The following is an 18,963-nucleotide window of genomic DNA, read 5'->3' as shown; positions in this document are numbered from 1 at the left end:
ACTATTCTTACAATTAATGTTACAACACAATTGGGACTGATTTGAAGTGATTTTCTCTTCACATGAATTGGCCAGAATAATGGAATTCGAATGATTGCTAATACCAATTTGTGATTTAGAGAGACGGTCATGATTATGAATAGAAGTGAGAATTCGATCGTCACAAAAATCATAGATTGGAATGGGTCCTTGAATGCTAAAATCATGTGTATGATTCATTGTTTGAAAATGAGAACTAGTTAGAAAACTTTCTGAGTTAGAATGTTCTTCATTTTCACATGTGATTTGAATATAATCATGACGATTCATTTGAGAAGAATACAAATCAACATCTTCAATGTCAGAGTAATTATCATAAATGACTTCACAACATTTTCTAGAATTCCCTTAAATCTCATATGATGTATCAAAATAAGAAGGAATATAAGGCACATGTTCATTAATGCCATAAGAATGATCAATGAATGATTCTCTATCTTGATAGAAACTAATTGGAAAATCATTTATATCCGCCTCCATATTTTGTGGAATAACATTAAAAAAAAGAGGGGATAAATTTCTATCAGCAAAAATGATGCAAGAGCATTCAACCCAAGAAAATCAATGTAATTTAGTAGACATAGAGGGTCTTGTGTTTTAAGGAAGTTGGTTTCATAAGTATTGAATTAATGTAAATATTTAGGCCTTTGAGTGATTAATTAGATATTGTGAGATATTTGTAAATGTTCTATAATATAGGAGAACATGAGAGAATAGGATTATATGGGAATTAGTTTGAGGAAATTGTCTCATAACTGAAAAAGAAACAATTCCTCAAATGTAAGAGGAATTGCCACTGGTGTATTAAAAAAGAAACAAGAATGAAGAGTGGGAGGTTAGCCAAGTTAGTGGGTTAGCTAGACATCAAGCCTATGAGAGTGATATTTAAGCCTACGGGTAGAGATTGTACTGAGGGGCCATCGTAATCAAAAGATGAGGCCAAGATAGAGGAATTGTATTGCTGTGTGTTTATATATTCAGAGATTAATTCAAGACTGTGTGAAATGTGTGTTTTGAGTATTGAATCATAAATTGTGTGTTAATAAGAGATTGGCATAATAAATATATGCAAGCGGTACTTGGCGGAATACACACAGAGGAGAGGAATGAACCATAGGTTCGTAATGGACCTTTGAATCCATTAAGGGATCAAGAAGTGATCTAGGACAAGATCAATCAAAGGAGCATGAGAGGGTAATCCAAAAGGAGTCGTGCAACGAAAACAACAAAGAACAGAAACCATTAAGGAAACCCCGAAAACCACAGAAAACTGAAGAAAAGGCACAAAATCTAAGTGAAGTGGAAGAGTGGAGAAATGAAGTGTTAACACTCAGCAGCCATTGGATCCGGAAGATCAACGGTCGAGGTTAAATCTCATCAGCAGAGTCCTTTAAAAATTAATCAGAATCGAGCCTTAAGGAATAGCGATGAGCGAAGGCCGATTGATCATGGACCATTGGATTGGGACCAGATCAACGGTCCAGATCTAATCGCAGGTCACAAGTCGGAAGCGCCAAGGGATAGCGACGCGGCGTTGCGATATCACCGATAGTGATAAATCGACGATTGGAGTTCGGGCTTGTCGGCGTGTAGAGGAATGCGACATGCGAATGATAAGGTGGACCCGATAAGGGTATAGGCACAGTTAATGTTATTTGAAGTCCGATGTTGCGTTATCACTTATCGGATGTGAAGGAGTCATATGTAAAGAGACCCGTGGGGACGCCGATAGTGATCAATGATAAAGGGTGCATCGGGAAAAGTTCCAACCCGTAATAAAGTGGAAAAATGTATGTTTGTGCACGTTTTACATGTATTTTCTTATAAGAGTATTAAAATGGTTTAAAGCACCAATAGAAGGGTTTTTTCAATTGTAACCCAAAGTATTAAAGTGGGTTTGGATATATGCAGGCTTAAGGGGTAAGCAAAGGATTTATAAAGGTCTATAAGGGATAACCAGTCCCGATAAGAGATATGTGAGGAAGGATTTAATAAAAAGGTTAATGAGGGTTTAAGTGGGGTGATTAATTTCTGATAGAAAGGAAAAGGTGGGTTAATGTTTATACCTTGTTAAATCTATAAATCATTCGGCATGAAACTACTAAAGGGGGCCTTAACCATTCATTGATGGTTTGAAGATTTTGACTCTTGGTTAGTTAAAATACCAGGGATAATTGTGTGTTTGCATCCATATGCATACTGTGGATGTAAGCTGGGTTAACCCTGACATCAATTGGTATCAGAGAAAGTTAAAGCTCTTGGAGAAAACTTAGAACAGAGTTATGTTTAAGTTGTTTATGCAGGCAATAGAAGATCAGATTTTAAACTGATAAATAGCTAGCACATAGGGATAAAAGTGCAACAGAACTTGCAGATGCAAGAAGACAGGGAACAATCCATCCAAAGTGCAGGAGAATGGGAGAACAAGATCATACATAGATCTTGGAGGTAAGACAGTGCATTTTGTCTCAAATTGAAATTGAAGATTGTGATTGCAGATGAAGTACCTCAAGAAAGGACACCAAGAGAAGCTGTGAGAGGAGAACCAGATGTGTTCTTGGAGGTAGAGTAAGGAAAACACTCTGAAGGAGAAGTAGCAGTGAACCTGAAGAATCCAATTGAAGGTTGGACAGAGAGGATAAGAGTATTCCTAAAAGGGAACTCAGAAGCAAACTTTTGAAGGCTTCCGAATGGTCTTTGTTTTAAATATCATTGATATGCAAATAACGATAATTAGTGAAGTATCTCAACAAGAACATCACAACCTTAAGAGTAGTGATGAATGAAGCCAGTAAGGGTTTGTAAGAGAGTGTGGTCAGAACCTAGTGTTTCAATTGTGATTGAAGTACAAAAGGATAGTTGTGTTCTTAAAAGGTGTAGGTGAGTTGAAGCCTAGAAGGAGCAGAGAGAAGTGCTCAAAGGAGGTTCCAGAGATGGAGAACCAAGTACTTGACAAAATACCAAGTATAGAGGAAAGCTTGGTGAGGTACGTTACAATAAGGTGGACTTGTTGTTGTTTAGGCTTTTATACAGAACATAGTGAATGAATGAGGAACTCATAGATGTGGATAAGAAGATGACTACTGATAGTCATATCAGAGGTTCTGAGGAAGACCACAACAGAAGAAAGATGAAGAAAGAGTTTTCCAAGGCAAATGGCAAGAGGATGAGTAAAGAAGAGTTTGACAGAGAGAAAGCTGCGATAGGTCTCCAAATTGAAGTATTGATGGAGATGCTATAGAGAAATGATGAAGGCGAGAAGCATGGTTGGACCATGAGAAGGAGAGTGAAGTGGAAGAAGCTACAAGAGAAAAGAGATCAGCAGGTGAATTTAGAGCTGGCAAGAGAGTTGAGAAAGGTTGAGCAAATAATTGTTCAATTAGAATCAGAAAAACTCAGAGAGGCTGAGTTAGAAATGGAAGAATCCATTTGTGGACTAGAACAGGGTGAAGTTCTGGGTGAAGATGAAGACTTGAAGATTGAAACTTCAAGTGAGACCAAAAGGTCACATGATTTTAAAATCTAATGATTTATGTATGGTTGTAGGTGGAACACATGAAGATGGACAATTTTCTAATATTATCATAAAGAGGGAAGAAGCCAGGCAAAATCTAAATTTTGTTCTAAAAGAAGAAGATAGTGAGGATATTATAGAACTTTTGGGAGGAATTCCAAGTGAGATGAAAACTTGGTGGCATGAGTTAATTCTTTTGGAAGAAAGGCTAGAAGACCCAAAAGTGAGTGTTTAGATTGTAAAATTAGAACTGGGAGAGAATGAAGAAGTTCACTACAGTGAACAAAGACAAGAAGGCATCATTGGAATAGATGATGTGGCGGAGAGACTAACTGACAGTCTCATGAATTCTTTTGAGAATTCAAAACAACACACTGATGTGCTGATAGAAGAGGAGAAAACGGAGCAACACATGGATACTTAGTTAATAGAGGAGCTTAGGAAGCTTGAGCATATAATGGATGTTCAATTGAGGTCAGAGAAGCTCAAAGGAGTTGAGCTACAATAAAACAAAGTTGCTAGGGAAGAACAAGTTCCTTGTGAACTTGAAGATGGAGAAATGATGTCCAAAACATCAGTTGAGGCTATTGAGCCTTATGTTTTTGAAATCAACAATTTGTGTATGTTTGCAGATGTAATACATGACGATGGACGATCTTTGGGTATTTTCAAAGAAGTGGAAAAGGAGAGACAAAATTTGAATTTTGTTTTAAAGAAGAAAGATGAGACAGTTAGGTCTCATGAGGAAGCTGATGCACAGTTGGAGGAAAATATCGCTTTTCAGCATACTGCTAAAGTTGTAAACAGAGGGAGTTTGGCTTATATGGGTAGCCAAAAGCAAGTAGAAGATAAGGAATATGTCAAGCACACAATTTTTTTTATTGTTAGAAAATTTGTTAAGAGAGTCTGAATCGAGCCATGGATTGAGACCTCAGGAAAATGATTTAAGTTTTACTAATTTTGATGAAGAAATGAGGTTTTTTATAGAATGCGTAGGTAGAGATGTGAATGAGGAAGATTCAGTCAGCCCAGAAGGACAGATGAAAGTGTCATGTAGCAGTGACAAAGAGAAGAATAGAAATGTACAAGAGGATGGAAAAAATATGTCTCATGCTAAAGAAGAATCATTCTTAAAACTGAAGGAGACTAAATTGACTATCATGGTTAGTCAAGAAGTTGAAGGACAACCATGGAATGTTGTCAAGGAAAAGGGGGAGATTTATGCTGGAATTGATAAGTAGCATAGTGATGAGGTGTTTGAAAGGAATCATGTAGAAAGTGAATTGTTGAGCTATTTGCCGGAAGCATCTGAGCATGGGAAAGGGATTGCGGCCATTGGCAGAAGAATGTCCCAAGTTTTGACTGAGGCAAAAGCAGATATTATTTTGCTAAACTATGTTATGTTAACTAACATACAGAGTAATATGAGTGAATATGTTACTGCAGTCAGGGGATTGGAGAGCAGTTTACCTTTTGAAAGTAAATTTGCAGACAAGGAGCAACAATTGGATATTGCAGAGGGAGATAACTTCAAGGATACTCAGGAAGTTTGGGTGGCAACAATATCTACAACAGTATCTGGAGAAATCTCAAGAATAATAACAGAAGTTGAAGCAGAAAAAGATGAAGGAAGTAATCAACAATTTAAATATGAAAGGACAACATGCAGTGAGATGCAGTGGCAGAGTAATAAAAGCAAGATTTGTTATCAGTAGAGAATTGAACTACAAGAGGCCATAGATGAACTATGGGATTTGATGCGAGTACCTAAGAAAATTTGTAGTGGAGCCAAGCAAGTAATCCATTGTTAAGTTGGATGGATGGTGAAGAATGTTGAAGGTAAAGATAGCAGAGCACTACAACATAAGGTGTGGAAGCTTGGAAGGTTACAATCAAAGAGAGATGAAGACAACAACAAACAAAAGTTTGGGGCCCTAGAGGTTTCCTATTAACATATGAGAACACATGATCAGGAGATCATGAATGTTTTCAAGCTTGGGAGTTTGATGCAGGAGCATTCAGCCCAAGAAAATCAATGTAATTTAGTAGACATAGGGGGTCTTTTATTTTAAGGAAGTTGGTTTCCTAAGTATTGAATTAATGTAAAGATTTAGGCCTTTGAGTGATTAATTAGATATTGTGAGATATTTGTAAATGTTCTATAATATAGGAGAATTTGAGAGAATAGGATTAGATGGGAATTAGTTTGAGGAAACTGTCTCATAACTAAAAAAGAAACAGTTCCTCAACTATAAGAGGAACTGCCATTGGAGAATTAAAAAAGAAACAAGAATGAAGAGTGGGAGGTTAGCGAAGTTGGCGAGTTAGCTAGATAGCAAGCCCGTGAGAGTGAGATTTAAGCCTACAGGAAGAGATTGTACTGAGGGGCCATCGTAATTAGAAGATCAGGCCAAGATAGACGAGCTATATTGCTATGTGTTTACATATTCAGAGATTAATTCAACACTATGTGAAATGTGTGTTTTGAGTATTGAATAATAAATTGCGTGTTAATAAGAGATCGACATAATAAATATCAGGCGGTACTTGGCGGAATAAACACAGAGGAGAGGAACAAACCGTAGGTTTGAAATAAACCTTTTAATCCATTAAGGGATCAAGGAGTGATCTAGGACAAGATCAATCAAAGGAGCATGAGAGGGTAGTCCAAAAGGAGTCACATAGTGAAAACAACAAAGAACAAAAACCATTAAGGAAACCCCAGAAACCACAGAAAACTGAAGAAAAGGTGCAAGATCTAAGTGAAGTGGAAAAGTGGAGAAATGAAGTGTTAACACTCAAGAGACATTAGATCCGAAAGATCAATGGTCTAGGTTAAATCGCATCGACGGAGTCCTTTAAAAAGTAATCAGAACTGAGCCTTAAGGAATAATGATGAGCTAAGGCCAATTGATCGTGGACCATTAGATCGGTATGAGATCAACAGTCCAGATCTAACCGCAAGTTGCAAGTTGGAGGCGCCAAGGGACAGCAACGCGACTTTGTGATATTGCCGATAGCGATAAATCGGCGATCAGAGTTTGGGCTTGTCGGCGTGCAGAGGAATGCAACATGCGAATGATAAGGCGGACCTAATAAGGGTATAGGTGTAGTTAATGCTATTTGAAGTCCGATGTTGCATTATTGCTTATTAGATGCGAACGAGTCATATGGAAAGAGACTAGTGCGGATGCTGATAAAAATCAGCGATAAAGGGTGCATCGAGAAAAGTGCCAACCCATACTAAAGTGGAAAAATGTATGTTTGTGCATGTTTTATGTGTATTTGCTTATAAGAGTATTACAATGGTTTAAAGCGTTGATAGAAGGGTTTTTCCAATTGTAACCCAAAGTATTAAAGTGGGTTTAAATATATGATGGCTTAAGGTCAATCGAAGGATTTATAAAGGTCTATAAGGGATGACCAGTCCCGATAAGATATTTGTGAGGAAGGCTTTAATAAAAAGGTTAATGAGGGTTTAAGCGGGGTGATTAATTTCCGATAGAAAGGAAAAGGTGGGTTAATGTTTAGACCTTGTTAAGTCTATAAATCATTCGGCATGAAACTACTAAAGGGGGCCTTAACCATTCATTGATGGTTTGAAGATTTTGACTCTTGGTTAGTTAAAATACCTGGGACGATTGCGTTTATGCATCCATATGCATACTGTGGGTGTAATCTAGGGTAACCCTAGAATCAAAAAATATCAGGACAAAGGTGAAAATGAGAATCAGAAGCAATGAATTTAAAAATATTTCTATTTGTGAATTCTTGTGCATTTTCTTCATTGCAAATTTCAGATTCCAGATCATTTACTTGACTAATTGTGCTTCATTGAAGAATGTTCTCTTGCTTCCCTGGATTTTGTATTTGATGAACCTGATAAAATTCATTAATTTGTACAGAATGTCGCATGTTATTGGGAATTTCAATTTCTGCATGTACTTGTTGATTTATAATTTGATTTTCTGAATTTAATTCATAGTGATTTTTAGATTTCGTGGTAGATGGTCCTTCAAGTTTATCATTGATTTCTTCTTGTAGTTGTTTATCAAATTATTGTAAGATTTGTGATAATGGTTCATTAGCATTATTATTATTAACATTGTAAGAGGTATGTACTAAATTTAGTAATTTATCATATATGGTTGAGGTCACTTCATCATGATTAATATGCACCTCTAAATCAAACTTTTTGATAATATTACTGGAATTTGAAGGAGATTCATCAAAGCTTGCAATTGTTTCATATGGATTTGAAATGGGAGGAAGAGAAAAAATATATTCAAACCAATCTATTAATTCATTTGATGAAGGTTTATCTTCAGCTATGAATCTCAAGAAAATTAATTGAAATCTAACAGTAAAATATAAGAGAGATTCATTTTCAAATATTTCTAGATATTCAAATTCATCACATACCCGTTCATAATCATATCTGTCAAGTTGATAAAGGAAAATTGTGATAAATTGATCCCAACTGTGAATAGAGGAAACTAGAAGAGATTGACGCCAACTTATGGCTTTTCCTAAGAATGTAAGAGTAAAATTCCTGAATGGAATACGTTCATCAATATCATGATAAGTAGAATTTGAATTTTTTTGAATAAATTACAAGGCATGATAAAATGCAGAAGTATTCCTCTTAACATTAAATTTTACCTTTGACAAGTGTCTTACTATTTTTGGTGGAGTATTGGTAGGTGCATGCCCATAAATACAACTCCAAATTGGAAGTTTGAGATAAGCCATTATGGTTAATATAAAAATTTTAAATAAAAAAACTCCAAAAGACAACAAGTGTTCAGGCCCTCCTTCTAGTGCCAAAAATGTTGATCGTCAAAAATGTATGTCGTCAGCATTAGGGGAGACTGCCCGGTCGGGAACTTAGAGAAACTCATTTTCCGTTGAAGATGGTGGTTCTGACTAGTTAGGGTCCAGTTAATCTATCATCTAAGACTAACCTAAAACTAATATAATACTAATCTAACCTAAACTAAGAGTTAATCTATCCACATCACAGTATACTACATTTCCTTTATATCAATCTTTAAAGATGTAAGTTAAAGGAATAGATCAACAAAAAGATTTGATCAAATTAAAGGTTGATCAAACCCCAATTAAATGATTTTTTTTGCATCTTTAAGAGAGGACTTGATGCAGACTAAGATGTAGATGTAGAACTAATCTAGAACATGAAAAACCTATCTTGTACTAGGATGGGATAGCCCTATCCTAATCCGAGAGAAAGTTAACTAAAACAAAAGGAAATAACTAATATAATTCATCATATGATTTTGTATTAGCTAACGGAAGTAGTTCACATTAACTAATACAAGTGAAAGCAAAATAAGCTTGCAAATGAATAATAAGTAGTTATATGTCACCATAGGAATACTTCAATGAATTAAGATTGATTTTGATCTCATTCTTCCCTCCAAAGATATCTCTAATAAAGCTTCAACAGTAAAATGTGAATGCCACAGTAATAGTGCATAATATAAAATAAACATAATACTTTTTAGAATAAAGATCAAAACAAAAAATTAAACTTTAACAGTGAGACAATAATACTGCATTCTAGTAATAGTACACTAGAATAAGAATTAATTAAAACCATGTCAAAATTTTATTACTACAGTTCAGAGAGTAGCTCTGACCCTTAATGAAAGTGCTTGCAATAGTGCAATGTCCCTTTATAACAGAGCCATGAATTCTCTACAATATTTACAATAAAAATCATGCGCTCTACAATAGTGCGAAAGCATAAATCAAATTATTACAGAGCCCCCTATGTATTGTAGTGATCTCCCAAATCTTATTGAAGAGAAAAGTATTTATACATGGTTTCAAAGTTCACAGATCCCTTCGGTTTCTCAAAAAACGAGAAATAAAAAGTAAATGAATCTGGAGGTTTTGTATTTTTTTGAAAACATGACAAATTTGGCAAATTGTTGCAACAAAGTGTTTTTATATAGCCGAAGGGTTGATTTTCTGCTCACAGTGTTGCCCTTTTTTAGTCTCTGTTACAATAATCTTCCCAATTTAGAACTGCATTGTGTCACATGGCAGAGAGTATTTCGAAATCATAGATCGAGTTGATACTTCCTCCTTATCGACCATGGGTTCCTCCCTATATCAAACAATTAGAACTTATTAGTTATATTATTAAACTTAGTTGAAAACCGAATCGAATTCTAAACACAAAAAAATTCTTGCAAAGCCATTGAAAATAGACTTTTCAATTACCATAATAGTAGCCCCATATGGAAGTAACAAGTGGAAAGAGCCGAGTTGTATCAGAGGCTTTGAGTATTAGAGATTTAACATAACACACTCTGCAAAACTTGCGATATATATAAAGTTTCGATGAGGAGTAGATGTGATATTATATTAAATTGTTGCGATAAAGCCCATCAGATCTGGAACCAAATTGGCAATCAGAAGATTAAGTCATATCAGTGATTTTAGATATGTGACATTTCAAAAGTTCTGATATGACAACGGATGCAATGTTCTGATTAAACCAATGTTAATATACATATTGGGTCCACTTATTGGAAGGAACAATATGCGAAGGCCTATCGGAGATTGGAGGTGAATGATTATCGGCATATCAGAACAGAGGCCTTTAGGGATATCGGTGATTGAAGGGAGTGTTGAATCAGAAATTGGAGATTGGGGAAATATGATATCAAAGCTTTTGTGAGGTGACACATAAAAAAAGTTTTGATATGGGATTCTCCAATGTAAGGGAGTGAAGAAGGTTATATGGTATGTGGCTCATCCCTCCAATAAACTATAGTCGTTGTTAAATGGGGCTAGGACTTATGATATTGGGGATTTTGAAAAGAACCTTCTGATATCGATAAGTTGTGAGGTTTTGATATGTTATAGCCACTTTATTAAAAGACCACATTCACTTTATAATATAACCCAAAGCCACCATTTGGAAACAAAATAATATAACCAGTATTCATGAAGATTTTCGTCTTGGGGGTTATGTTTTATTAATTAATCTAATTAAAACAAAAGAATAATTACAAGTTTATTAACTTTAGAAAAATGAATATTTTAATTAACTTAAAAGTCTAAATAGTAAAACTAAGGCTAAATTATCAAACCATAAGGAAAGATAAAACAAGCATTAATGAAAAAATATGACTAGGCTAAACTAAAGCAATAAACACTTAAAGCCTAAATGGATGCAAAAGGATCCCCATGCATATTATGATACAATAAAATGCGGGTGTTGTGTTTTCACTACAACAACTGGTTATAATATTCTACTTCAAAAATTGGATGCCTTCCTGATCATTTACTTGTCTTAAGGGAGCTGCTTCTGTTCACCGAGTAAAATAACTAGTCGATGTTAAAATATATTGGTGTTGCTTTGACGAATGTGGAAATATTTCTCCGACAACGTCTAGTACCAATTGTTGGAAAGTTTCCTCGACTACTACTATTAGCAATGGAGCAACTGACTTCTGATATCGATCGACGCATCTCTGACAAGTTGGGCAATTGAAAGCATAAGCATGAGCATCTTTGAATAAAGTGGGCCAATAATAACCAGCCCCCATTACTTTATGTACAGTTGTATCACCCACATAATGACCACCTGTCTGTTTGTCGTGTAAGTCTTTCAGTACCTTCTCTGAATAATGTAGGTGCATCATTGATGGCCTCTTTAATTTGAGTGAAAGAATTGTTTTCCATTTTGTCCCATTTATATGTCACATATTTCTTAATCATCTCCTGTAATTGTTTAAGTATTTCAGTGTAATTAGAGATGAATTTTTGCAGGAAATTAATATTCCCTAGAAAGATTCCATATATTTCTTATTCACCGGGAATAAGATTTTTGTAATAGATTTGAACCTTTAGAGATCAAAATTAATTCCACTTTTCACAGTGATGTGCCCTAAGTGAGTGCCCTCTGATACACCAAAGATTATTTTCTTGGGATTAAGAGAAATCCCATATTTATGACACCGCTCAAATATTTGTTTCAGATGGCATACATGATCCGATCTTCTTTTGGAAAACATGGTAACATCATCCAAATAAAAAATTACTCCTTGACCAATAAGGCAATGAAAGTTGATGCCCATTGCTCTTTGAAATGTAGAACTAACATTGATAAGCATGAATGTAATTATTTTAAAAGTAAATGCTCCCCATTTATTTTTGAAGGTAATTTTCAAATGATTTAGTGATGCCACTAGCACTTGATTATAACTAGAAAAACCATCTAGTAGTGAGAATATCTAAGACCCAAATATTGTTTGGAGGATTGTTCCATGGATGCCACTGCGTAATTATCTTTATCAAATGCCCAGTTGAGATTATGAAAATTAATACATAACCTTATATCATAACAATTCTTTCTGAATAGTACCAAATTCGAAACCCATGTTGAATGCGTGACCTTGATAATGATCCGAGCATCCAACAAATTTCTCAATTCCTTTGGAATGAGAGGCTCCAACATTGGATGAACCTTCCTCAGTTTCTAATGAAAAGGTTTTACCCCTTCTTTTATGGGAATGGAATTCTCCATAATACAAGTATCATATGTATTTATGTCATTGTTTGTCCATGCAAACACATCAAGGTACTATTGAATAAGTAGATGAATAGTAATTGTTCTTGTGGAGACAACATGTACCGAGGTTTACAGACTTCAAATCTTCATGAGTTTCGAAGTTGACTTGTTCATATGATAGCTTCGAACTCTAAGTCTTAGTATTGTTTGGTCCTCTAAACAGGTTCTGCAAGTCGTATAATTTTTCTCGGGACACCATACCTTTATGCATAGTGTCACCTTTCATTGCATTAGATTCCTACTAGATAACCTTATTGTGCTTATCCTCTTCAATGGTAACCTCTTTAAACTCATCTGCATTAGCCATAAAATGAAATATCTATTGGTTGTCATTGAAAACATGAAAATTAGTGATGTTATCGGGAACAAAAGGTTTATATATAATATCTATAGAAAAACCCCTTCTCCATGGTGACATGCTAGTGGTTGCATTAGCTAATGTATTTGATGCAACATTTCTAAGCCCAGGAACAAAAATGACATTAAAATATATAAAATAATTAATCAATGACCATGCCTCCTACTGGTAGTTTTTAAGATTTGGTGAAAGACAGTGGATAGTATCCTATACCTGACAAGTGACCACCTCTGAGTCACCAATTACCTTGAGCAACTCTACCTTCAGATTTATGTCTTTCTTTAGTCCAAGTATGAGTGCTTCATATTTGGTAATGTTATTTGTCCGCCATGAAAAAATAAACATCATGGTTCCACCCAGCTTGGGGACTCCATAACCACAACAAATCAAATAAATCAGAAGAATTCCATCCTAAAGCCTTCCAAGATTTTTCCCAAGAATAATTCCTCTAGTGCATCCCCATTTCAGGATTTTCCGAGAATCACCATCTCCACCCTCTAGATTCTGGGGACTTGAGAGGAAATTTCTTCCCCACCTGGAAGGATTTCTTCTAACTTCTTACTATTCGAAAGCATCTAGTTCTCCTCTATATTCTTCCTTCCACATTCTCCTCTTGTATGTTGCTCTCCTCTGCCTTCTTCTTTCTGTCTCTGTTATTTCTCTAATGTTTTTTTCCTTTTTTTATTTGTTAGAGCCATTTTATTCTCTAGATAAACTTTGACAATCACACTGCTAACAAATATTTTCAACCATTGACAAGTGAGCCACACCTTCCTCTATCGACAATTCATTAATTCAATTTAATGGACCACTGTCTCTCATGTGCTCTAGGCGTAATTCCTTAACAACATAGTCAACCTCTTTTGTTGTTGTGTCCTCCCTTGCTTGCATTGTTCTCTAAGAGTGTATGGCTCAACGTACCTTCTTGTAGTTACATCAAGTTCAAGATCCATTCTATTTAGGAAATCAACAACCATCCTTTAATGGTTGTCCCAACAATTCAAATTTCCCTTCGTCAAGGAAATTACACCATCCTAGGCCAACAACCCCCAATCTCTGGAATTTGTGTCCCATTGCTTAGCCCATTTATAAAATATTTACATATTACACCATCCTAGGCCAACAACCCCCCAATCTCTAGAATTTGTGTCCCATTACTTAGCCCATTTATAAAATATTTACATATTACACCATCCTAGGCCAACAACCCCCCAATGTCTAGAATTCGTGTCCCATTACTTAGCCCATCTATAAAATATTTACATTTCATATATGAGTGTAAGCAATTGGATTTGTCATAGATTTCATCTCACAACTGCTCAAATTTCCTCCTCATCAAAAACACCATCGACCAAAGTCATTGGAATGAAATACAGCTAGACCAGTGCATCCACCTCCTCTCCCTCTTTCGTACACCATTTCCTCAAAGAACTGCAACTCTATTATTTCAAATTCAATTCCCTGAATTTTGTGAACATCACCATGACGCTACGCAACTCTACTCCTTATTCAAGGTCTTTGGTCTTTAGGAGAATGGGTTATATTGAGGACCGATGCATGCATTAATATATACTACCAGAAATTTTTATCACACTAACCATAATTTCTTACTACCCGGAAAAAAACACACTATGGAAGGCACTATAAATAACAAGATCAATTAAACCTTACAGACCCCTAATGCACACCTATAAATTACAATACCAATGGTGTCGACTAAAACTGTGAAGCCACGAAGAAAACATGGGAATAATTAATTTCTATAACCGATTATTCAATTTTATACATGCCCAACATTTTCGGAATTTGTTGCATTATAATACTCCCTCCTATGGATCAATCCATGTGTGTTCAGGAAGACAATCAAAACCACCGCCATGACAATGATTTTTTTTTCTTTTCCAAAATGTGCGGCTGTGCAAACCTTTGAATAAAGTAGTCATAGCCGAATATTCCCTACAAATGAATAATTATTAAGAATTATTAAGAGAATTCGTCCAAATCATATTTTCTAGTGGACAAGTATTCTCCATCATTCAATAGTTTCACCAACCCAACAATAATTTTTCTCATTCAGAAAATGACAATTTCATGAAAATAAGAAAATGACAATTTCATGAAAATAAGAAAAAATGATTACATTGTGGCAACACATACTATTGGTATTATTTTTGCTTAAATAATGAGGGAGTACAAGGCATTGTTGATTTGCACTCATTTTCTAAATAATGAAACAATTAATATTGCTTCTTTATCTGTGAGAAAAATCAACTCTCAAGGAATCAAAAGTGAGTTTAGATATTCTGGAACAAAAGAATGAAATTGTTTATATATTTAATTTTTAAAAGGTGATAAAATTTATTAGAGTTAAGTGGTCAATAATAGTGGGGACAATTATTAATTTCTCTTTAATATTTAATTAGTAGTGAGAATATTGATTATTAGTTTTATCGATTTGGTTTATGATTTCTATTCAAGGAAAACCATGGCATCTAAAGTGACTGTTTAGTTGTTTGTTCTAGTAAAATGACACACTAGCAGTTCTTAAGGGGACATATATTCATTTATACTAGGTGTCTTTAGGTCTTTAACATGTTTCTTTATGTGTGAGAAAAGCGAGTTCTTATCACATAAAAATGATTTTGAATAATTACTCCAAAATTCAAAAGTGTGGTTTAGTATCCTCAAAATAAATAGTCTCCATTGTGGTCATTGTTAATATTATCTTTAGTAAAGTTGTTTCCTTTTCAATAACATTTATACTTAATCCCAAACATGAAATCATACATTATTATAAATTATAAATAATTTATTACAATGATTTTTCATATTGTTAAGCACTGTCATAATTAGTTTCTAAATGTATATGGAAGAATATTTCAGAAAAAGGATGTTCTTTTTTCTAGGTAGTACCAATTCAAGGTTACACATAGACCATAGTTATGTGTTAGTTTTTCTCATGACAAATGCATATAAGACCATAAATGAGATGATAAATGTTAATCATTTTTTAAAAGGAAATTTTCTAAGAGATCAATGATGCCTTGACCACCATTTGATTACTTGAAGTTGTCATTGTATGATCAGTTTAAAAATAAACCAACAACCTTCAACAAGTTTCTAGATTCAATTTAATTTTTCTAGATTGCAATAGTTTTAGGAGATTAGCAATGGATTGTTGGATTAAGAATAAAGAGACAATGGTGATATTTTTTTAAGAACATCAATGAATACTTGTGTAAGAATACATTTGTTTTCACTATAATAATTGGGTTAGGAAGAAGACATTTGACCTTTCTCACATGGAATAATGTACAACCACATTTTATGTGGGCAAGTCAAAAGTTATTCCTCTATAAATACTCAATGGTAGTATGCTAAATGCTTTGCAACTCAGTGGTACTATACACTTCTATGAAAGTCTTTTTCAAAGCATGTTTCTCCTATACTTTACTCTGACCAAGAATTTTGTTTGAGAATTCATGAAGATGTTTTGTTTGAGAATTCATGAATACATCTTCCGAAATACTCATGTGTAAAAGTTTAATATTTTCCATGGTGATATTTTCATTTCAATCAATAAATCTATATATACATGTTCAAGAGATAAATACATATAACGAATTTTAGGTTGAGGTTATGAAATTTTGTGGCTAAGTTTGATAAACCATATATTTTCAAACTAAAATTTAAAATAATTACTATTACTTTTTTAATATGGTTACATTATATTTTTTAATAACATAGTCTAATTTATAAACAAAATGGTCTTTTCCTCATCATTTTTTCTGGTCATCTACCAAACTATGGTAGTTATTTTTAAGAACCATAAGTTTAAGCTAATTAATTTTCAAAGTTCAAGTGCTTCGGGAATTTTCAAGGCATTGAACCCATTTAAGAATTTTTATATAACAAGAAATCACAATATCCCCATAAATTCTATTGTATGATTCTAGGAAAAAAAACCATATTTTCTATTAGTTAAATTATGTCATTTTTAATTCTTCACTTTTTTGTTTTGTTTTTTAATTGGTTTTTGTTTTGTATCTCATATTAATTTGGAGTAAAAAAAAATGATGTAGATGTTTTAGGATATGTACCTTCCATTATTGTTTTTTTTTTTTTGTAAGCTAATGTATGATTCTTTAATATATTAATCGCAAGACTATGTACAGTGAGATACAGAGACCCCTGCCCCGAAGGGAAACCAGGGAGAAAACACCAAAAAACATCCATGTCCACCCCTGCCCCGAGGGGAAACCAGGGAGAGAACTTCAAAGATAAGTTCAGTTATGTCCACACCTGCCCCGAAGGGAAACCAGGCAAACTTCAAAGATAAGTTTGTTAACTACGTGTCTAGGAAAGAAGGAAAATACTACATTGCCGCCATAGCAAAAGTGATGCTGAGAAAAACTACAGTAAGATTGCAAAAAATAAAAACAGATTACTGCTTCTTATCTTCGTGAAGAAGGTCCGGCTCCAGCTTGACAATGCCTGCACCGCGAATGAGCCGAGTCAGCTTATCCAGCTTCCTATCCTGCATCATAAGAGTAAACTCGAGGTTCTTCAGTTCTTTTTGCAGATTGCCTTGGGCAATGTCCACCATCTCTGCTGCTACCTGTTCCATGGACTTGGCAAGCAGACGCTTAAGACCCCAGTAAACATGAAGGGACTGCTTATACAGCGACATTCTCCCCCTGGTGTGGCCGGGGTCAGGGAGATAGAGCTCCCAATCCTCCATCTCCGGATCGGATTGCTCCTGCAGGGCCTCCTCCTCAAGATGGTCGACAATTCGGCGAATTTTTGGATGAGTATCATGCAGATAGGCACGCTCTGCTTCCGCCAGTCTTCGCTGGATATCCCTCTTGCCTCGTCCCCGTCCCGGAATCCCTGCATTATCTCCTTCCTCCCGGCCAGGACCACGACCCCTTCCTCGGCCCCTGCCTCGTCCCTTGCGACCTCGGCCGCGCCCTCGCCCACCACGGCCTACCTCGGCAGCAACATCCGGATGTCTACTATCTTCATCTTCCTCATCTTCATCCGCTCCAACCTCATTCCGCCGCAACCACTTGCCAACCTTGCCACCCGTAGGCATCCTGCGCGGTGCACCTCCAGACCTCTCCCCTGCGGGGTCACCCACATCTACAGAGTCCTCAGAGAGGTCGATAGGGGTATAACGCAGACCTTCTTCCTCGGCAGGCATCCCCAGAGGCAGTCCCTGACTGCGCGTTCGGCGACCCTCAGAGGGAAGTGCAGCCATACTTGCAGAGAAAGAAATTTCGAAAATCCACAGAAACGAGAGGCGAGACAGAAGACCAAGATGCATAATATAAGAGCTGCGGAAGAAGCCAGTTGCATGGATAGTAATACCTGTCCACCACCCTCGATCATCTTGGTAAGTACTGTCGTCTGCACACGTCGCAGGAGGAGAGCTGGGATATGATGTGCAGGCTGTCCTGCCCATGCCACCACATACCCACCACTGTACCCAAACTGCCGTCAATCTGGCGGAGGGCAGTTTCGCGCATGCCATCAATAAATTAAGCTGGCAGGTGGGTTGCAGAGTCGTGCCACTCATGATCATGATAGTGTAAATGTTATGCTGTCATGTCGCCCCCCATGGCCTCAACATTATCCTGGCGGAGGATGGCGGCCAGCTCACTCCAGCGTTGGTCGTGATGGAAGGTGCCCCAACTACCATCCAGCACACTACGTGAATCAGCAGTAGCCCAGTTGGCCAAGTAGTCAGCCGCCCGATTGCCACGGCGCAACACATGAGCAAGTGTTATGTAATCAATCCTTCGAAGTTGCTCCGCAATATCTTGTATAATAGCAGCAACCCGCCAGCTCTTGGCAACCTGATCCCACGGCTTTCCGCACTGTAGTTTCTTCAGCATGTCAATAACGAGTTGGGAATCCCCCTCCACAACGAGATTGTGGTAACCATTCCTTACTGCTATGCATAGCCCATGGTATACCCCCCAAAGCTCGGCCTCATTATTTGACAGCTCCCCTCCCCACTCCGCATATATCCAACGCGTCCTCCCGTAGCTATCCCGAAATACTCCGCCCCAACCCGCCTCCCCTGGATTGCCCTTGGAGGCACCATCGAAGGTTACCTTCCATTATTGTTATTACAATTTTAAAAATGATTTTGTTGCATTGGTCTTAAAAAAATGATGTAGATGTTTTAGGATATGTACCTTCCATTATTGTTATTACAATTTTAAAAATGATTTTGTTGCATTGGTCTTCTCAAAAGTTGATGTTTTAATATTCCAAAATAAAATGTTATTTTTATTCAAAGGTTAAATGGAAATTACACTTTCCATTTTCATACTAAAATGATGGACTTATATTACATAGTAGGTACATTTAATTTCCATCTTATTAAATGTAGTCATCGATCTTACCTTTGTTTCGGTTGATGTTACAATTAAACTT

The sequence above is a fragment of the Pinus tabuliformis genome, chromosome J (assembly GCF_031772625.1).
Source record: "Pinus tabuliformis cultivar Carrire ecotype Pingquan chromosome J, CPIR1, whole genome shotgun sequence".
Classification (NCBI taxonomy): domain Eukaryota; kingdom Viridiplantae; phylum Streptophyta; class Pinopsida; order Pinales; family Pinaceae; genus Pinus; species Pinus tabuliformis.
The sequence above is the reverse complement of the archived record's forward strand: the minus strand, read 5'-3'. Positions refer to the sequence as shown.